Genomic DNA, 22594 nt, shown 5'->3' with positions numbered 1-22594 from the left:
GACTTGCTTGCCCAAGAGCGCAAAAAAATATGGAATCTTCGGCAAAGAGGAGAATACTCAGAACATGCGGCAAAGAGCATACGACAGCAAACCATAGTCTCGTGGAAGGCGAGATGGTCATGCGAAAGGTATGGAAGATGGACCGCTAAAATAATCCCCGATCTGGAGCAGTGGATAAATAGAAAGCACGGTGAAACGTCTTTCTATTTGACACAACTACTCTCCGGACATGGATACTTTCGAAAGTACCTAAATAAAATGGGGAAAACTGCCGAATCCAGCTGCATTTACTGCGAAAATGCAATGGACGATGCAAAACACACCTTCTTCAATTGCAAAAGATGGTCGGAAGAAAGAATCGACCTGGCAGAAACAGTAGGTGAAGTCAAAGTAGAGACGTTAGTACAGCAAATGTGCAGCAGCATAGACGCTTGGAAAAAAGTCTATGACTTCGCCGAAAAGGTTCTGCGGCGGAAGAAGAAGAAGTATGACCTGGACGCAGGCACACAGAGGGCAACGCTCATTTAGAGCACACAATGGGGTTCCACCTTGAAGGTTAATGCGGGATATCTCCTAGTTCCAAGGTGGATTTGAGCCCCAGAAGAGGAGGGTTTTTAGTCGGTAAGCAGTTATGCAGTCCGACACACCGGTCAAAGTGACGACATGACTGACGGTGCATAAAGCATTTTTTCCTACCTCAGCCCAACAAAAAAAAAAAAAAAAAAAAAAAAAATTACATCTATATATATAAAAGAAAGTTGTGTAAAAGTGATGACCGCTTATAACTTGATTTGGGCTGAACCAATTTTCATGGTTTTTGATTTGTTGGATTTGTCTCCGCAACGAGTTTAGTATAGGGTCTTAAAAATACTGAAAAAATTTGCCGAATACTTGAAAAACGCGGTTTTTTCCCCAAATGTTCAAATTTTTTTTATACCCAGTAGGCTTGGTAACAGTGACAGTTTTGACAATAGTGTAGAAGTAAATAAACAAATGTAGTCAGTCAGTCTACGGTCTCCTGACCTCGAGCAGACCTGACTATTCAAAAAAAAAAAAAAAAAAAAAAAAAAAAAAAAAAAAATTTCAAATCAAAAGGAAAAATATTTCAAATCAAAAATCTGCAAAAAATCAAAAGATTAAAACCTGACTGTTCAAAAAATAAATAAAAAATTAAAAATTCGAAATTAAAAAAAAAAAGGTAATTATTAAAAAGTGTATTTTTGGCTTTTTATATTTTCGGACTTTTAAACTTTATAAATATTTCAAATCAAAAATCTGCAAAAATTAAAAAAAAAAAATCAAAAGATTAAAACCTAACAATCAAAAATAAATAAAAAATTCAAAATTCAAAATTCGAAATTAAAAAAAAAAAGTTAATTATTAAAAATTGTATTTTTGGACTTTTACAAAAGCTAAATATCTCGAAAGTTCAGGTATTTGTTTGTCTCAAACATAAATTTGTGTAAATTATTTATATTTATATTTCTCGATTGTTTTATATGGTTTTGTGCGAGGGCAGTATTACTATTAATAAAAATGCCGCGTCCTAGAAGATCTAATCTTTCCCGGCGGACCCATAATGCAATTAGGCAACGGAATAGCGCGAGTCAATTATCTGACGAAGAGCGAGAAATCGCCCGAGAAAGGCTCCGCGTTAGTACCCAGGGAAGAAGGGCCTTAATTCGTGCTTCTCAAAGAGAGGCAGCCCGTGAAATGGCAATAAGAAATGGTTCAAGGATTGATTTGAATCGAGCAGCGTTTCGATATGATTGCACCATTGATTACAGCTTGAATCGTTTAGTTTGCATTGGTCCAATGGACGTTGTTTGCTAGCATTGTGGCGCATTGAAGTTTGCTGGTGAAACGCCCGGTTTGTGCTGCCTTAGTGGTAAAGTGACATTGCCATTAGCGGTCACCATAGCCATTGCGTTCCCTGCTTTATGGCGAAACACTAGAATCACGACATTTTCTAGCGAACACTCAAAAATACAATGCCTGTTTCCAAATGACATAATTTGGGGCGGAAAATATTGGAGACGGATATTTAAGGTAATTACGTTAAAAATTTTATTTTCTATGACTGCCAAAAAAAAATTTTGAATAATGTAGTTTGTTAGATTTCTGTAAATAGTGTTTGTAAATATAACTATAATAACTATGGCTTTGAATTTAAAGATTCAAGGCCAGATTTGCCATCGCATTGGATCATTGCAACCTATTGAAGATGCACAGCAAAAATTCTTGCAAATATACTTCATGGGCAATATGGAAGAACAACTTGACCGGCGTCAAGAAATGAACACAGCTATGAAAAGAGCAATTCTCCATGATTTGCATGCTTAGAAATTTAAACCAACCAACCAAAACTGTGCAATGGAACGCGTTTGGTGATAAGAAAACTGATGAGCAATGTGATTCACGCGTTGATACTCAAAGGAAAATTTAAAGATGAGGAAGTTCTTATTCCTAGGATTCCGATGAGCTCAACAGATATGCCCTTTGAATTTAAATGAATTCAATTCCCGCTTCGTCTTGCCTTCGCCATGACGATCAACAAGTCACAGGGCCAATCTTTGACTATTTGTGGCCTCAATCTAGAAAATGCGTGTTTTTCTCATGGTCAATTGTACGTGGCATGCTCACGTGTTGGCAAACGATCCGCATTATTTGTTCTTGCACCCGACCAAAAAACGAAGAATGTCATTTACAACAAGGTGCTTGAATGAAAATCCGATTAATAAATTTATCAGTGTATCCCAGCCTGAACAACATAGCTTTCAACAATTTTTTACCTAGAAATAATATAGAGGGCAATGCAACGTTTGCCGGGCCAGCTAGTTGTTTTATATTCTAAACTTTTTTCAGGCTGAAGAAATGGAGTGTACCTACTATTTTCAACAAGCCATTTTCAATTAATTGTGACTACTATGAGTTTAGGGGGAAATACAATTTTTTTTGGCATGCATCATAACGCCAGATTGTTTTCTTAAAGAAAAAAATTTATTAGTTATGACAGAATCTCCAAAATTATTTTGGTGTACTTATTATTTTCATCATGAGTGTATATTATAAAGATAATGTGCACTTTATGCGTTTTACTCCTGACTAACAAGCTTACATTTACATTTATAATCCGAAAGATGCAACAATATTAAATTACCATTAATTCACGGGTTTCGATATGCAAGGTTTCTTCTGGCTTAGGGTTTTTATTTTGATGCGGTTTGCAAATATTAACTTACAACACTTAAAATAGGCTTACAAATAGATCATTATGTTATGATATTATGATATCATTATGTGTCTAATATGAAAAAAAAGGAAATGTTTTTTCTTTTTAACATTTTATTATATTTTAAAATAATTAATAATATTCATTTATGGTGCAAATGCTGCTGGGTTAAAACCATTACCAAATATAGATTTTCCAATTTGCTACTCTCCTATTTGGTATTTACATCAATTGAGAAGATCAACCGTAAGTAGCTCATCAATCTTAAGTTTATTGGCTGAAATAATCAGTATTAATGTATTAATATTGGGTAGTCTAAAAAGTTTTTTCGTATTTTGCCAATAGATGTCGTTGGCGTCATATATCTCCAGTGCTACAAATCACATGATGTGCACATTATGGTGTTCGATTGGTAGCACTTTAAGCTTCGATTGCCAAAAAAAAAAAAATGTAATTCAAAGAATTTGAAAAAAGTTACAGCTGTTCAAAAATGAGTAAAAATAATGATGAAATTCGCTATATTTTGAAATTTTTGTATAAAAAAGGGAAGAATGCCACGCAAGCCACTAATGAAATTTATGATGTTTACGGTGACGATGCTCTATCAGTTCGTGTAGCACAACAATGGTTCGCTCGCTTCCGTTCTGAAAATTTCGATGTGAAAGATGCACCTCGCTCCAATCTTTGAAAAAGTCGATGAAATTATGGAAAGGATTGACCAGGACCGTCACATAAGCAGCCATGACATCGCAAATGAACTAAACAATCGTCATCAAACGGTTCTGAACCATTTAGAAAAAGCTGGCTACAAAAAGAAGCTCGATGTATGGATACCACATGAATTGTCTGTGAAAAATTTATTGGACAGAATTAACATTTGCGATTCTTTGCTGAAACGAAATGAAATCGAACCATTTCTGAAGAGAATGGTAACAGGGGACGAAAAATGGATCAAATACGACAATAATGTGCGAAAAAGATCATGGTGCAAGAGTGGTGAAGCTCAACAAGTGGTCGCAAAGTCAGGATTGACGGCTCGAAAGGTAATGCTGTGTGTTTGGTGGGATTGGAAAGGAATAATCCACTATGAGCTGCTTCAGCCTGGTCAAACGATTGATTCGACACTTTACTGTGAACAACTGGTGAGATTGAAGCAAGCAATCGAAAAAAAACGGCCAGAACTGATCAAAAGAAAGGGCATCGTATTCCATCAGGACAACGCCTGACCGTACACATCTTTGATGACCTGGCAAAAACTGAGAGAGCTTGGCTGGGAAGTTTTGATGTATCCACCATATAGCCCTGACCTTGCACCTTCGGACTACCATTTATTTCGGTCAATGCAGAACTCCCTTAATGGAGTAAAGTTGGCTTCAAGAGAAGCCTGTGAAAATTACTTGGAGCAGTTTTTCAAAGAGAAACCACGAATGTTTTACACGAATGGAATTATGTCTCTAGTGGAAAAATGGCAAAAGGTGGCCGACCAAAATGGTGCATATTTGATTTAATAAAGTTTATTATAAATATTAAAAAATATGATTTGAAGTTTCACTACAAATACGAAAAGACTTTTTAGACTACCCAATATTTTGTATTACTACAAAATGGATTGCGTTAATAAAACAGGACAGAAAAACAGATTTTGCAAAAATCCAATCTACTCACAGTAGGAGAACGCTATGACCGTATAAGTTTGCTCATATATGTTTGGGACCAGCATTTTCGTCAAATTAACCGTACCCACGCTATAGGCGGAGTCGTTATAACGGGATTCTACTCTATATCGCTTCGGGAATGAGTATATAATTAGTCTGGTAATACTAGAAAAAACCTAGTTAATTATTGAAAATTGGTTTATTTTCTGAGTTTGCACTTTACAATTAAAAAGCATGTTAGTCAATAAAAACGTTGCAGTCGATTTAACCCTATCCGTCTGTCTGTCCGCACGTATGAACGCGTCGATCTCAGAAGAAATTGGAGCTAGAGACATACATTTTGTGTTAAATATCCGTATATATAGAGCGGTTATCGAATTTATCTCCAAAAATCAATTATTCACCCCGTTATGATTTTATCAATTAAAAATCTTATCGAAAATTCGTAAAAAATTGTATATCATACATCTTTAAAGCTATAGTTTTCAAATTATTAATATAGATTCATATAAATTTGATAGTGCTTCGACTATATCTATAATTCACCCCCAGCCATTCAATAGCTGTTTCAATAATTTTTCCCGTCTTTCTGCTTACACAAGAAGCACACACACATAGGCATACACACACACACACACACACACACACACACACACACACACACACACACACACACACACACACACACACACAAACATACACAGACACATACACACCCAAGCACCCACGCATAAACACGCATGGGCTGCAGTGTGCGCTTACTTTAAGAAGTTAATTTATGAAACTTTATGATCGTAATTATAACCATAATATGCGTACACTTGCCAAAGCACAATTCTCTAGTATTTGAAATACGTCTTTTACAAATATGTGGGTGAGGGGGTAGATATAGGGGTGGGGGTATATTTTTAACGAAAACCGAATTGTATAAAATGCATATCACTATACATTTAAAATTTGGAGACTGTAGCTCCAAATATGTAGGAGATATAATTTTATAACTCGATAAGGATTTTTATCGATAAAAAAAGATCGGGATGAGTTATTGATTTTTAATGATAAACTCGATATCCGCGCTGTAAATTCAGGCATTTAAAAAAATCTGAAGTCTCTAGCTCTTATAACTTCTATTGAAGCTAGAGACTTGAAATTTGGAGCACATACTCGTGTATATCTCCGATTTATAAAGTGTTAAAATTGTCTGGATCCACCCACTAGGGGCGTGGCAAATCGGAAAATGCATTTTCCGATATACCAGAAATCATGTTTGTTGAAGAGCTAGAAAGCTGAAATTTGGTATGTAGGTCCGCGCCGACCACCCAAGATCACAAGCTATGGCGGATATATCTCCGGCCATTGGGGGCGTGGCAAATCGGATAAAACTGTATCTCCTAAAGTTATAAACCTAGAACGCTGAAATTTTGCACGTAAGCTGATGTTTTGATTCTATGAAGATGGGTAAAAAAATTATTTATCTACGCCTACTAGGGGCGTGGTAAATCAGATATAGTGATTTTGCTAGAGATCTGAAATTTGGTTATATACGCGGGTTGATCACCAAAGTCCAACGAGCTATGGTAGATATATGTCCTACAGTTTAAGAGCTAGAAGCTTCAAATTTGGATAGTTAAGTTACTGGTAGCCTCCTCTATCGATGCCCCAAAAATAATTTTTAAGCCTCTTTAGGGTCGTGGCATATCGAAAAATACCCTGTAATTTTCAAATTTTTTGAGCGTAAGAATTCAAATTTTGCATTTAGGTAACCGGTTGCTCGTTCTAAGAACTGGCTAAAAATGAACTGGCTAAAATCTACGGTCACTAGGGGCGTGGCAATCGGCATTTACAGTGCCCGAATTGCGACATTTATATGCGTCAGCCATCTATTTATGCATTTGTACATATAAATAAGCTTAATAGATATTCATAATACGAAAAGAAACATTTTTATGAATTAAAAAATATATAAAAGAAGCTAAAATAACAAAAATTTGCAATTTACAAAAAAGTGTTTTCCGCGGGATTTGAACTCGCACCCAAGCCGAATAGCATATTCATGTCAAAATATCTAAAGATCGCCGGCTCTTCAGCCTACAGCACCACCGCGTCGTTTCGATCAACAGTAGTTAAAACGAAATCACATTATTGTTATGACGCCACATAGCAAAGAAAAACCAGAGTGGTGGCTGGAAATTCAAACACAATGCAAAGACAAATCAATCGCAACGAGATTCTTTTCACGTAGATCTCCGTATTTTAAAGGAGATCTACGTGCCTACGTGTGATGAGATTAAAACTGCTTACTTTTAAAAAATATTGCAAAATACACTAAAAACTAAATTTTTTGGGTAATATCAATATATTATGAATTAAATAAAAAGGATAATATGGTTTATATTGGGTTAGCCGCACTAAATTTCGTTTTCGATATGTTTAGGAATGCCGTTTTCAATGGGTTAGCAGCGCTAAATTGAACAAGTAAGAAAGCTCCAGTCGAGACTGCTCGACTACGAGATACCCTGAACCCTCCAAGCTGATATTCTAATCATTCTGCACTTCTTTTATGCACACATACATACACATGCATCCACACGCACGCATAAGCCTGCGCTCTGCTAACTGCGCAGTAAGCAGCGACTGCGCTTGGGCTGCGCTGCAGTGTGGGCAATATTATGAGAATTTATTTGTTAAATAATTTCTTTTGTAGACATACGATCTTAATGAAACTTTTAGAGCGTAATCATATGGTGAATATGTGTGTATATTCCAAAGCCCAAGTCTCTAGTATTTGAAATACGCTTTTTACAAAAGTGAGGGTGAGGGGGTGAATTTAAGGGTGGGGGGTAAATTTTAACAAAAACCGAAATTGTATAAATTGCATATAAGCATACATTAAAAATTTGGAGACTGTAGCTCCAAATACGTAGGAGATATAATTTTATAACTCGATAAGGTTTTTTATCGATAAAAAAATCGGGATGAGTTAGCGATTTTTAATGATAAACTTGATATGCGCGCTGTAATTACGGACATTTAAAAAAAAAAAATTTGAAGTCTCTAGCTCTTATATCTTCTGAAATCGACGCGTTCATACATACGGACGGACGGACGGACGGACGGACGGACAGACAGACGGACAGGGCCAAATCAACTCAGCTCGTCACCCTGATCAAGAATATATATACTTTGTGGGGTCTGCCACGCCTCCTTCTGCCTGTTACATACTTTTAACAAAACCATTATACCCTGATTTCCCATTTTCAATGGGTTCAGGGTATAACAAGATTGGCATCGCTTACTTTAGAATTTGGGCTTCAAATTGGAGAGAAAAAAATTCATGTGAATGAATTCACAAAAAATGGAAATTTTAACAAGTGACACCGACGAAGAAGCAAACGTATCTCCAACCAAGAGAAATCGGTACCGCCAGACGACTTTTGGCGTTATGTTTCAAACGTAAAAAAGGGAAGTTCAACCCACATGTTTCCCATCTTGACGGAGTTAACGCAAAATTTGCTTATTTTGCCACATAGAAGTGCTAATGCTGAGCGTTTATTTTCAGCAATTCATTTAATTAAGACAAATAACAGAAAAAAAATTAAAAGGCTTGCTTCACACCAAAAGACACAAAGGATTAAAAGAAAACTTAGAGACTTCTGACAAACACCTAAAATATTTAAATCGAAACATGTATAAATTTTTGTAAAACATGTACATACATAAATGAATATGTATAATTTTTTTAAATGTAATTTGCTTTCTAAAACGACAAATGAAATTAACCCTCTAACGCTCATAAGTGTCTTGAGACACTTATTTTATTTTTAAATTTAAAAAAAAAAAGGGAGCTTTTTTGTCTTTCAAATATTGCTTGATCGTTAATAAAACATTCAAATTTACTGAGAAAAAAGCTTTAAAAGCTCTCCAGTGCTTTAAACGGTACTTTTTATTTTCATAAACACAAAACATATGTTTTTTCGCGCGTGTAAATTGATCTGCTGCATGTGCTGTTGTGCAACAATTATTTTACAAAATCTGTGAAAGCAATCCATTTAAAAAAATTTTTTATTGGAAGGTATGTTTATTTACAATTAAAACTAGTTTACAAAAATAAAAATAAATAAAAAATGTGCGTTGTAGCTTAAAAACAGTGATAAGTGTCTTGAGACACTTTTGGGGCTGCAAGCAACTTTTTTTACCAGCAGCTATTTCACAACTGCTTGCAATTTTGTGTGTACACTTATTCATTATATGGATTGTTTTACTAGAAACTGACATATTAACCATATAAAGATGGCAAACCGGGTACGATTCAAATTATCCGATTTAACTGATGAACAGTTGTTGGAATTGTTTGAGAATGTCCCTTCCGATGCAGAGTTATCCGAGTCAAGTGACGACGAGGAAGATGACTTAAATGTGGCAGAAACTCTAATAGCTGCTGTGGAGGATATTAGCACAATATCATTTGCTTGTAATGATGAAGAGAATGTGCCTGATAATGGTCAGTCTGAGCCTATTAGGAAATCCCTGAAAAGACAACGATCGCCACTACCAACTATTAAAGGTATAACATGCGTGGCTTTGCCATCTTCTGGTGGCTTTACTGGTGCTGGTAAGACAACAACATTGCGATATATTATTTTATATTATGTGATTAGTTAATTAATGTCTTTTAGGTATTGAATCAATAGCAAAGGAGCCGAGCAAAATTTTGTGGCGACAGCAATTTATGCAATTGCATGTAAACAATGTTGCTTTTCAAGGCGACTCTTCATTGCCGGCTGAAATAATGAATCTCAAAACTCCTTCAGAGATATTTCGCTATTTTTTTGATGCCAAAATCATGGATATGATAGTGGAAGAAACCATGCGCGCAGCTTTAGTGGAGAACATATCAACAAGATTCCAAATGAACATTGAAGATGTTCATCATTATATAGGAATTTTGATATATATGTCAATATATCGCTACCCGAGTATGAGAAGCTACTGGGGAAGAAATGCCTTTTTACCCATTGCATCCAGTATGAACCGCACAAAATTTGAGACAATTAAACAGCACCTGTCATTACGTGATGAAAGCCAGCGGATCAAAAAGGGACAACCAGGCTACGATCCATTATTTCGCACTAGAAGACTTGTCGATTATCTTAATACAAGATTTGACTCAGTGCCAAAGCAACCACGCCTCTGTGTTGACGAACAAATGTGTAGCACAAAGATGAAACATCACTTACGACAATATATGCCCAATAAGCCATACAAATGGGGTATTAAGCTGTTCGTTTTGTGTGATTCATATGGCTATGCATACCGATTCGAAATTTATAGTGGAGCAGGCGATAACATTGTCTTACCTGGTCACCCAGATCTTGGTGCTTCGGCCAACATAGTAGTACGTTTGACCAAAGCAGTACAAAGCTTTAAGCACCACATCGTCTACTTTGATAATTTTTATACCTCTTTGCCTCTAATGGTATATTTGCGAGCAAAGGGTATTTATAGCCTTGGCACAGTACGTGCGAATCGAATCCCCAATTGCAAGCTACCTGACGATACAATCATTAACAAAAAGCCGAGAGGGTTTTCGACTGAGTTCGTAGGCACGTCATACGGGGTAGAAGTCAGTAATGTACTTTGGAAGGATAACAAGGCCGTTCGCTTATTGTCAACTTACGTAGGTGTTAAACCGTTTGCTACGGAAAGTTTAAGTGAAAGAACACTTAAGATTGACCGTTATGACAGGAAGAAAAAGCAACATATTGAAATTGACTGTCCGCAAATAATTCGGGAATATAACTCACATATGGGCGGCGTTGATCTTATGGATGGACTTATGGGCCGTTATCACATCAAAGCTAAAACCAAAGATGCTGCTACTCGAATTTTTTATCATTGTATTGATATGGCAGCAACAAATGCTTATATTCTTTATAGGCGAATTCAAAAACAAAACGCAATCAGTGACAAATTGATGGAACTTCCCGATTTTCGCGAGTTAATCGCTGAAGGATTGGTGGCTTTTAGAAATAAAGCCCACGCAGGTCGTCCAGTCAGTACCGTATCTCTACAAGACCAGATGCAGTCACCATCTTTGCGAACAGATCGGTCACCTTTTTCACAATCCCCACGGGCCCGACCATCACAGCTTGAGCTTAAACTTGGAAAAAAAACTTTACACCCAATAGCGGAATTACGTTTTGACCAAGTCAACCACTTCCCAAATTGGTTGGATCGGGACAATAAGAGACGGTGCAAGCTCTGTAAATCATCACAAACGCAATGCATTTGTGAAAAATGTAATTTACATCTATGCTGCACATCAACAAAAAATTGTTTTAAAACATATCATATGAATAATAAAAATTAACATTTCTATTAAATACGTTTTTTTTTTACTCTTAGATGCCCAAGAGTGTCTTGAGACACTTATTACCTTTTTTGCACCTGACGGCTAAACAAAAACTTCTATATTTTTTCTGAGTTCATTTTTGAGTTTAGAAGCCTAAATTTACTTAAAAAAAAATTGTTCCAATTATTTTCCTCCAATAGTTAAGAAAACAGCATTAGAGGGTTAATAACGACGAAGTACAATACAGTTAATTTACAAATTTAATAGTTTATTCATTTTTTTTATTGCTTAAAAAAGTACATAGATCTACGTATTTCAGCAACATTGTGCTACGATTTTGTAGCCTGGCTACGTAATTTTCAAATTTTGACTTGGCATCCCTGGCGTCATCAGACAAAACTACAGTAACGGCTAGAAAGTCCAGAAATCAATCGAAATTCTAAGAATGTGAGAAAAGGCACGCTTCTGTCTGTACGCATAGAATAGACGATGAGTGTGTGCACATGCATAGGAAAATCGCGCTGATCTGCTGTTAGCTTGAAGGTATCCATTATATGGATATAAATATATATCAAAATTGTATAAATTATATATGTATGTAATTTGAATGCAAAAGCTATCGATGATTTTCCAATTTTAATGATGATGCGCTGTTTTTTGTTGCGTACTAGACTTGAAAATTGCACTATATACTCTGGTTGAAAAGGTTTGGGCTGTGTATGAGTCTTCTGCAATCGGTATCGTCCGACTGCAACGTTCTTACTTGTTTTTTGTTTTTTTTTTTTTTTGTAAATAGACCACAAATATATAAGGAGTCATTTGCTCTCTTCCGTTGAACATCTTTTCGATAGAGTATTGAGTGCACTTTATTTATTTATTTATTGCATATAAGATGAAGTTGCTCTGCTGTGCATTTAAGAACCGTAATTGGAGGAACATACACTGTGTTTTGGTGATGATGTGTTCAAACATATGGATAACTAGTTCCGATATTTTATTATCGATTAAAAACCTTATCGGAAGTTAGTTATTTAATTCTATCTCCTATATTTTTAGAACTAGAGCTTCCATATTTAAAATGTAGACATGTGTATTTTATAAAATTTCGATTTTCGTCTAAATGTACCCCCTACCCCTATATTCACCCCCTCACCATCACATTTGTAAAAGGCGTATTTCAAATACTAGATACTTGTGATTTAGCAAATACATGCATATTATAATCATAATCTGAAAGTTTTATTAAGATCGTATGTTCACAAGCAAAATTATTAAACAATTAAGTTTTCATAGCAAGCACACACTGCAGCATATTGCATATAAGCATACATTAAAAATTTGGAGACTCTAGCAATAAAGGTGTAGAAGATATAATTTTATAACTGGTTTTCGATAAGGTTTTTTATCGATAAAAAAAGATCGGGATGAGTTATCGATTTTTAATGATAAACTTGAAAATTTTAAGTCTCTAGCTCTTATATCTTCTGAAATCGACGCGTTCATACATACGGACAGACGGATAGACGGACGGACAAACGGACAGACAGACGGACAGGGCCAAATCAACTCAGCTCGTCGTCCTGATCATGAATATATATACTTTGTGCCTCATTCTGCCTGTTACATACATTTCAACAAAACCATTATACCCTGATTTCCCATTGAAAATGGGTTCAGGGTATAAAAAATCTTGCGATTTCCGAAAGTGTCAATACCTTTGCGAGTATTATTCCTAAGTAGGAAATACTGTCGGCCTCAAAGAGGAACAAAAACACATGAGACAACCCAAAACAGGTAAGAAAGCTGTAGTCGAGATTGCCCGACTACGAAATTCCCGGAACCTTTCGAGCAATAGCTATTTCAATAATTTTTCGCGTCTCTCTGCTTCTCAGTAAGTCTCATCACTGTAGGACCGCCTGCCATAGAACTTGGTCGACAGACACTAGTGGCAAAGCTATGGTGTGAGTATGCCGCAACTCAACGAATGTACTTTTGAATGTTAAGTCAATGTATATGGCCGATATAGTAACTTATAGTTACTACCTAGCTCCCAGCATGCAGCTCATTGATTTCACAACGGCGCTTGACGAGCTTGCCGATGGATGCTAGGGGTCGGAAAGCCTTATAGCAGGAGATTTTAACTCATTGGCGTTAGAATGGGGTAGCCATTCGCGACACTGGATGTTGCACTACTCAACACTGGTCACGAGTTCACCTTCAGTCGGGCTGGATACGGATCTGTTATTGACATTACGCATCTGTTTGACATTACTTTTGTCACTTCATCCTTCTTTCGGGAAGCAGTATGGAGCCACTGCGATAGCTATACGGGCAGCGATCATACGACACTTCTGTTCACAATAGGTGAGCCACCTGCCAGGGCGTCAACCTTGTGGGGGGAATCGTATCGGCTGGATACTTTTGATCCCGCGACTTTTTCAGAGGCCATTCAGTCTCTGGGCACAATTTGTAATGCTGACGCCAGAGCATGCCAAATGGTTGCCCAAATTAAGAGTACCTGCAATAGGAGTCTGTTATGTCGCAAGCAGTTCACGCGACAACAAGAGCCTACTTATAGGTGGAATGCACAAATATGTGACATTCGACGCAAATGCATTCAGGCGAGAAGAAGCTATCAACGGGCTCGCGGTAGGTCTACGTATTTCGAGAAACAAATAGTTTAAGAAAGCCATTCGGGCAAGCAAAAGAGAATAAATGTGTCTCAGCCGAATATGACCTCTGGGGCAGAGCATACAAGATAGTAGTTAAAAAACTATACGCAGGTCAACAGGTGCAGCCTACGGATCGCTTGGAGTTTAAATCGATTGTGGAAACGCTCTTCCCAGAAAGATTAAGCTCCATTCATGCCCCGGAGTCCGAGTCTGCAAATCAGGGCTCAACGAGCACTCAAATTGATTTAGTTACAGACGAAGAAATCTTAGTAGCTCTCAGAGGTCTTAGATCTAACACAGCTGAAGGGCCGGACGGTATCCCAAATCGCGTGCTTAAGGTAGCCCTCGCCTTGCACCCTAGTATGTTTGCCGAATTATATAACGAATGTTTAATTCATGAAATGTTCCCTGCAGCCAGGAAACCCCAGAACTTGGTATTGCTATCCAAGGCTGGCAAACCACCAGAGAAGCCATCTTCTTAGACACCATGGGAAAGGTTCTAGACTTCTATTCTAGCGCCGGAGGCCTGTCACCTAACCAATTTGGATTCCGGAAGGCTCGGTCAACAACAGACGCGCTAGAAAAAGTTTCTGGCCTGGCAACTTCCGCCACCCAAGCACTATGGTCCAAAATCCAGATTTTGTGGCATTAACTAAAAGGAATACAGTTACAGAGATCAAACTTTGCACATATAACCATGTTAGCATGCGTAATAAAAAAATAAAAAAAAGTTGTGTGATTTGACCACGCCCTCTTGACCTCCCATACTAGCACACGCAGCGTATATGTAAGGTGTTTTAAATTAAGCTGGGATTAAAATAATTATAGCAATTCAAAGTCAATAACTTAAATTTTAATATTTAATTTTGAACTGTTATTAATAAAAAAAAAATAGGTTTCTTGATTAAGTAATACAAACTATAAATAAATGACTTTGATTTTATTTTAAATAAGATATTTTTGACAGTTGCTTCAATCATATAAACACAGAAACAAAATTATAAATTAACGGAGTAAAATACTTAATTCGTTTTCTTCTATTTCTAATTCAAACGAATATGGATTTATTGATTCGGTTTCGGAATCAGAATCACTGTCCGACTGATCAACATGAATGTAATCAGCAAGGAGCGGTTCATCTAAAAGTGCAACGACATCCTTAGATAATATATGTTTTTTATGTTGAGCCGACCTTTTTTTTGAGATTTATACTAGAAATAAGTGGATCGGAGGAGTCCATTGATCTTAAGAATACATCTAACAAGTTATTAGCGCGAGAGTTTTTACGAGCATGTAATTTTCTATCTCGTTTGTACAATTAGTTTTTCGCTTCAGAAGCATTTTCGCCAAGGCAACCCACAGGTAGTATTGATGTTTCTATAATTTTCGATCCATGTACCAAAATTTTGTGTAAAGTGGGTGACATTGGATACCACGGGAATATTACCATATTACAAAACTTTTGAAATCGAACCGTATTAATAGAAAATTCACTTGAAATGACTACTAAAATGGTACGAAGGCATTCTATAATTTCTAAGTCGATTTCTAAGATAGAAGCAAATAATTTTGCATTTGAAAACGCCTCCTCCTCCTTGGCCAAGGCTATAGATGGAGGCACGGGACGAAGCAATACTGCATCATCGCGACCCTGGATGTAAAGAATGTCTTTAACACAGCTGGTTGGGATATGATACTGGATGCACTATCACAATATAATATCCCTAAATATCTAAAAGAGGTAATAAAGAGCGACTTCAGAGGAAGAACACTGGTATACAACACGAGTGAGGGTCCCCAAACTCATACAGTGTCAGCTGGAGTACCCCAAGGCTCAGTCCTGGGGCCTCTCCTATGGAATATTATGTACGACGGCGTATTGCGCTTGGAAAATCCAGCAGGTGCGCACACCATTGGCTTTGCTGATGATGTGGCCGTCGTCGCCATAGGCAAGGAGCTTAAATATACAGAGGATATGTCGAGCGAAAGTATCAATCGCATACGAAGCTGGTTGACAGCAGCTGGGCTCGAGCTTACGGCGCACAAGACGGAAGTCGTCCTAGTAAGCAGTCGCAAAAAAGTGGAAACTTCCAATAAAAGGATAGGCAGCGTCAGCATCGCGTCAAAGAGGGCGATTAAGTATCTTGGCGTCATGTTAGACACAAGATTAACTTTCCGCGAGCACTTAGAATATGTGCATAAAACGGCAGCTGATTCTTGTAGAGCTCTCTCAAGAATTATGCTTAACACGCGGGGACCTAAACAGCAACGACGTCTTCTTCTAATGAGCGTCATTAGGTCTGTCATCCTCTATGCTGCGCCAATATAGTCAAGAGCGATGGCAACGCCGAACTACAGCCGGGACATTTGCGCGATCTACAGACTGAGCGCAATCAGAGTCAGCTGCGCTTTCATGACTATCTCCGATGATGCGGCGCTTGTCATAACCGGCATGGTGCCACTGGAGGATTTGGTCGCCGAAGCCGTGGAGCGGAATGCACACGCGCCTGCGCGACACAACGCTTTCAGGGCATTATTGCATAATGACAACGCCATCCGTTGGGAAATGTATTTTATATTCAAATATGGTACTTTTCTTGAACGGAAAGTCTTCAAATCGTGATGTATTGAATATATCCGTACTGTTTGGTCCATTGCTGATATGTTTAGGTTCTTTTTCAGTTGAGTAGCCGACTTAAAAGGATCCTTTTACTCTCGTAAATGAGTCAAGTGACATGATTTTGGGTCAGAGCTCAACGCAATCCGCGCTTTTCATCAATTTTTAGACTCATTCACGAAAGTGAAATGAGTATATTGGTTTTGTGCAATGTCCGTCTTGCTGTCCGTCCGTCTGTCCGTCTGTCCGTCTGTCCGTATGAACGCAATCTATTTCGGCGCTATTGAAGCTAGAGACTTGAAATTTGGAACACATACTCGTGTATATCTCCGATTTATAAAGTGTTAAAATTTTCCCGATCCGCCTACTAGGGGCGTGGCAAATCGGAAAATGCATTTTCCGATATACCAGAAATCATGTTTGTTGAAGAGCTAGAAAGCTGAAATTTGGTATGTAGGTCCGCGCCAACCACCCAAGATCACAAGCTATGGCGGATATATCTCCGCCCATTAGGGGCGTGGCAAATCGGACAAAACTGTATCTCCTAAAGTTATAAACCTAGAATGCTGAAATTTTGCACGTAAGCTAATGTTTTAATTCTATGAAGATGGGTGAAAAAATTATATATCTACGTCCCTTAGGGGCGTGGCAAATCGGACCTGAAGATATAGTGATTTTTCGAATTCTGCTATATTTTAGGCACTATTGATGCTAGAGATCTGAAATTTGGTATATATACGCGGGTTGATCACCCAAGTCCAACGAGCTATGGTAGATATACGTCCGCCCATAGGGGGCGTGGCAAACCGCAAAAGTTTATATCTCCTACAATTTAAGAGCTAGAAGCTTCAAATTTGGATAGTTAAGTTACTGGTAGCCTCCTCTATCTATGCCCCAAAAATAATTTTTAAGCCTCTTTAGGGGCGTGGCATATCGAAAAATACCCTGTAATTTTCACATTTTTTGAGCGTAAGAATTCAAATTTTGCATTTAGGTAACCGGTTACTCGTTCTAAGAACTGGCTAAAATTGAGGAGTCGACGGCCACTAGGGGCGTGGCAATCGGCATTTACAGTGCCCGTATCGCGACATTTATATGCGTCAGCCATCTATTTATGCATTTGTACATATGAATAAGCTTAATAGATATTCATAATACAAAAGGAAACATTTTTATGAATTTAAAAAAATTTAAAAGAAGCTAAAATAACAAAAATTTGCAATTTACAAAAAAGTGTTTTCCGCGGGATTTGAACTCGCACCCAACCCAAACAGCATGTTTGTCAAAATAGCTAAAATAATGGTCGTCGGCGCTTCAGCCTACAGCACCACCGCGTCGTTTCGATCAATAGAAGTTAAAACGAAATCACATTATTGTTATGACGCCACATAGCAAAGAAAAGCCAGAGTGGTGGCTGGAAATTCAAAAACAATGCAAAGACAAATCAATCGCAACTGAGATTCTTAGAATATGCTAGAGTACGCATTTATGTGTGCATACATACACACATACAAATGAGCGCGTGTATAAGGCTGGAATGCTTGATGCTATGCGTGCAGACTTACATATATACATATGTATGTATTTGCATATATGTATTTGAGGGCTATTTAAGAAGAAACAAATTTAAACTTATAAAATTATTCGACTAAGAAAATGAAAAGTATTAAGTGCCATTCAGTCAAGCTCGCACCTTCCCAATAAAATATCTATTTTATAAAAAACGAAAAATGTATGAAAAAAAAAAAAAAAAAAACATAGTAGAGGTTCGAACCTCCCTACTTTAACGTTACTTGCGTCGCCCTTAGCACCCGCGCCATTGCTTTGCTCGAGCACTCAGCTGCTAAAATAGAATAGCTTAATAAGAGAGCGTCATCAGACAAAACTACAGTAACGGCTAGAAAGTCCAGAAATCAATCGAAATTCTAAGAATGTGAGAAAAGGCGCGCTTCTGTCTGTACGCATAGAATAGACGATGAGCGTGTGCACATGTATAGTAAAATCGCGCTGATCTGCTGCTAGCTTGAAGCCGGTATCCAATATATGGATATAAATACATGTATATTATTAAAAGTCAAAATTGTATAAATTATATACATATGCATGTAATTTGAATGCAATTATGCAATGATCATAGCAATAGCTATCGATGATTTTCCCATTTTAAATGGGATCATGCCCTGTTTTTTGTTGCGCACTAGACTTGAAAATTGCACTATATACTCTGGTTGACAGCGTTTGGGCTGTGAATGAGTCTTCTGCAATCGGTATCGCCCGACTGCAACGTTCTTACTTGTTTTTTATGGATTTTTTGAATAACCCATAAAATGATCAACTTTCCTGTGAGAATTTCGAGCTGAAATCAACTTTTTGATGAGATTGGGTTGTTCGGTGGGGTAATACTTTTTACAACCCATTTTTGTTGTTGCAAATTTTCACAAATTCTGAACATTTTTTAATCAAAATAGATATATAAACAACCAATTTCATCAATAAGTGCTTTTAATATATTCAAATCTGCGAAAAATACAGATTTTCACTCGAAAAGGGTTAGTGGTTCTATTTTTTTTTTCGGCATTTTTACGACTTTTTTGAGAATTTTTTGAATTATATAAAAACGATTAATATTTTTGTGATAATTCTTATTTGTTGCTATTATTAATTGTTTTCTGCTTATCTACAATCAAAAATTAGATCAATACATTGATAAATGTACCTAGGAGAACTTCTTAAACTTTGCATTTCCAAGTGGTGCTATTTTATTTCTCGCAGCTGTACATATATATGTATGTACTAATTTTGCGACTTATTCACCGATTACATATATATATAAATATATATATATATATATATATATATATATATATATATATATATATATATATATATATTTATATATATATATATATATATATATATATATATATATATATATATATATATATATATCCTTATACAGTGACGCGCATGGATACATGTTGGCCAAGTCGACTTTAAAATGCCTGTAAAAACATAAAAAATTCATGAATCTGTCTGAAATTTTTAAATTATTTTCATTTGATATATTTAAATTTTAAAATGGTAAAATCATTTGTTTTACTTTTTGATTCTAAATTAAAGTTTTTCAGATGGATACATAAAAAGAGCTATGTATCCACTTTTCCCCGTTTTAAACTTCTTGAAAATATTTACTATTTGTAATATTTTTTCTAAAGATCTTTAGCTTTAATCACACTAGCTACATATGTGCCTAGGCATACTCTCCACCACTTTTCCAAAAAAAAGCCTGAGGAATTTCGCTCAACTTCGCCTGGATTCGACAACCCATTCATCCCAGTTCCTAAATTTTTATTGGGGTTCAGGTCTGTACCTTGAGTAAGCCACTCCATTATCAAAAATTTTTGATAATCGAGTTAATTCTTGACGATTTTCGCTTTGTACTGGGGGTCATTGTCCTGCTGAAACACGACTTCTTCCTCGGGAGACGCACTATTATCCACAAAATCTGGAAGGTAGGCCTTCATAATATTCAGATAGTCTTCCTTAATCATAAGTCCATCGACCAGCGGGTAGATATTCCACCATGTGAAACAGCGTCATACCATCAGGCAAACTCCACTATGCTTCATGGCATAATGCTTTTTCAGCTTTCAGAGAGACAGATAGCAGAGAGAGCGAGAGAGCAAGAACAAGAATCTATGCTCAATTCTTTTATTCAACATTTGACCATCTCTGTCGAGCGCATGAAGCGAAATGATTGTGCTTTCGTATATTTTCGTAGCCCGAACCTAAAAGTGAAGAGCCGAGCAAATACGAAATTGATAGGCCCTAGGAGGCAGATTTTTCGGTGTTGAAAAACTTTGTACTACATGTCTAGTCTATGTGTTCTCTGGTCAGTGCTAAAGATCAGAGCGCGCAACTATCGTACATTCAAAATGTTAATGCCAGATCCCATTAACAAGAATTGCTCCTCCCGTACCACACAATGTTATGTTGTTAACAGCATTCTGTTAATAACATCACCCAGTTCTCCTACTGGTTCGCGGTACTTAGCGCCCGCTGAGTACTTCGTCTCGCGACTACTTGTCACTTGCCTATCCTCGCATACATACATATATTCAATACACTTTATACGAGCGACACAGCTCTCATCCTCCAATAAAGATTAGGAAATTACACCCCGGTCTTTTTACTTATCGGCGACGCCACCACTCCAATATTTGGTCCTTCGAGCCGGATCTTCATCCACCTTCACACCAGCATTCCATCGGCCGTCGAGATAAGTACCCCATTCTTGTCTAGAGTAGTACATACATATATATATGCATAAATACACTGGCACCTCTCATCCGCCTTCCCTTGTATATACATATATGTATATGTACTAATCTAGCAATATTTCGACTACATACCTATATGTATATATTCTTATATATATAGATATGTATTAAGCTGTGTTTAAATCCGATTAATATTTATTAACACGAAAAGAACAATATCCTTTGTTGATCGTTTAATAAATTTATTTACATATTCTGCCTTTTCACACATCCGCACATACTCATATTTATAACTAGTCGCCGGCTGCAGAGTGACATACATATATACATACATATATATGTACATGCTCCTCGCTTAACTATTAAATAAAACACAATATCCATTGTTATTTTTAATAGTTTTATTTTGCAATTTAATAATTAATCCTCCAAGCATAATTATTTCCACTTGTTTTATTTATGTATCTATTTGCTAATTGTGTGTCCGCTTTCTTCTGTTTGTACGAACATACGCTCATACATACATACACATCCATGTATGCACATATGACAACATATGGCGTACAAATAGCCAAGCAACACAATTAACATATATGTAAATTCACAATTGCAACTTCCACATACATATACACGACACATTTACAAAATAATAAACTTAAATTGTTAAATTGGTTGTTTTGTTTTGTGTCCAAGCAGCTGATTGTCACTAGTATCGATAACATTTTCAATAACTATCACCGGCCGCCACAATTTCTGACGATAGTTGTGTCACGATCAGTATTTATCGTATTTCAAAGAGCCATTGTAAAGCAAAATATAAAGCCACCCTTTTAATTATTAAATTTATCCTAATTACAATAATTAATTACAAAGTCGAATTTCAAATTAAGAATTTGGTTATTTAATTTATCCTAATTAAATAAATTAAACTTTTTTGCCTCTTCTTCTTCTTTGTTTTCGCTTTACTTGCTTAACAAGGCAATAATTCTTTTCCAATTTGCTCTACGTTCAGGTGACAACTTTCTTGCTCTTGTCAACTGAATTACTTTGCTCTTTGAGTGAATTTCTGTCTCCATATCAGAAATTTCCAGCAGCTAACTTCTTGTTAGCATCCATGTTTGATCGTTCGGGTCGAGCGCAACTTAGTGTACCAGCTTCGCGTCTGATCAAGCGCAGTGCCTCTGCATCACCCATTCCGTCCGGGAAACCGCAGACAAGCAGCACTTTCAAGCGTAGTCCGGTCGTCACCCGATCCAGTATAAAGCCCGCCAGTCCGTCTAAAATGTCGTTGTCTGACTTCATCTCGGCTGCGGATAGGCTCATCAAGTTTGAGTCGCGCATTGACGGTCCCGGAGACTCTAATGCCACCCAGGCGGCGCAGCTCCGGGCCTTCGAGATCCGTCGAGATCGGGTCAAGGCATTGTGGGATGATGCTGAGCAGCAATATAAGGTCTGTGCCAGAGCATTGAGCCAAGGGGCGAGCAGTGGCGAAGTTGAAGCCACGGAGGCCAAATTCGACAACTGCTACACTGTACACGAGCGGTGTACGACCCATCTGGGTGTACAGATCGACACACTTTCCGCATCGAGTACACCGCCCGCTACATGTCCGCTCCTTTCGCCACGTCTGAAGGCTGTCGCCTTCCACCCGTTGACATGGAAGTGTTCCACGGCGACTACTTGCGCTGGCCAACATTCCGCGATCTTTTTACTGCGATCTACATAAACAATCCGTGTTTAACTCCGGTGGAAAAGCTATTCCACCTTAATTCAAAAACAGCAGGCG

General features: G+C 37.2%; 2 long non-coding RNA genes across 2 annotated transcripts in view; one reads left to right on the top strand and one right to left on the bottom strand.

The window, feature by feature from the left end:
• Nucleotides 1-502: 502 nt before the first annotated feature.
• On the top strand, nucleotides 503-2369 carry LOC149269519 (uncharacterized). Its single transcript, XR_016269856.1, has 3 exons — nucleotides 503-1433; nucleotides 1520-2049; nucleotides 2176-2369. It is a non-coding gene; the product is annotated as an uncharacterized LOC149269519 (long non-coding RNA).
• LOC149269518 (uncharacterized) overlaps nucleotides 1080-22594 on the bottom strand; it is a 43595-nt gene continuing 22080 nt past the window's right edge. The window contains exon 2 of the long non-coding RNA XR_016269857.1: nucleotides 1080-3509. This is a non-coding gene — a long non-coding RNA (uncharacterized LOC149269518). The remainder of the gene's footprint in view (nucleotides 3510-22594) is intronic.

Source organism: Drosophila arizonae, chromosome 4, assembly GCF_054131065.1.
Source record: "Drosophila arizonae isolate 15081-1271.41 chromosome 4, UAZ_ARI_1.0, whole genome shotgun sequence".
In the NCBI taxonomy this organism is placed as follows: Eukaryota; Metazoa; Arthropoda; class Insecta; order Diptera; family Drosophilidae; genus Drosophila; species Drosophila arizonae.
Note: the sequence above shows the minus strand (reverse complement) of the source record. Positions and strands in the feature narration are given on the sequence as shown.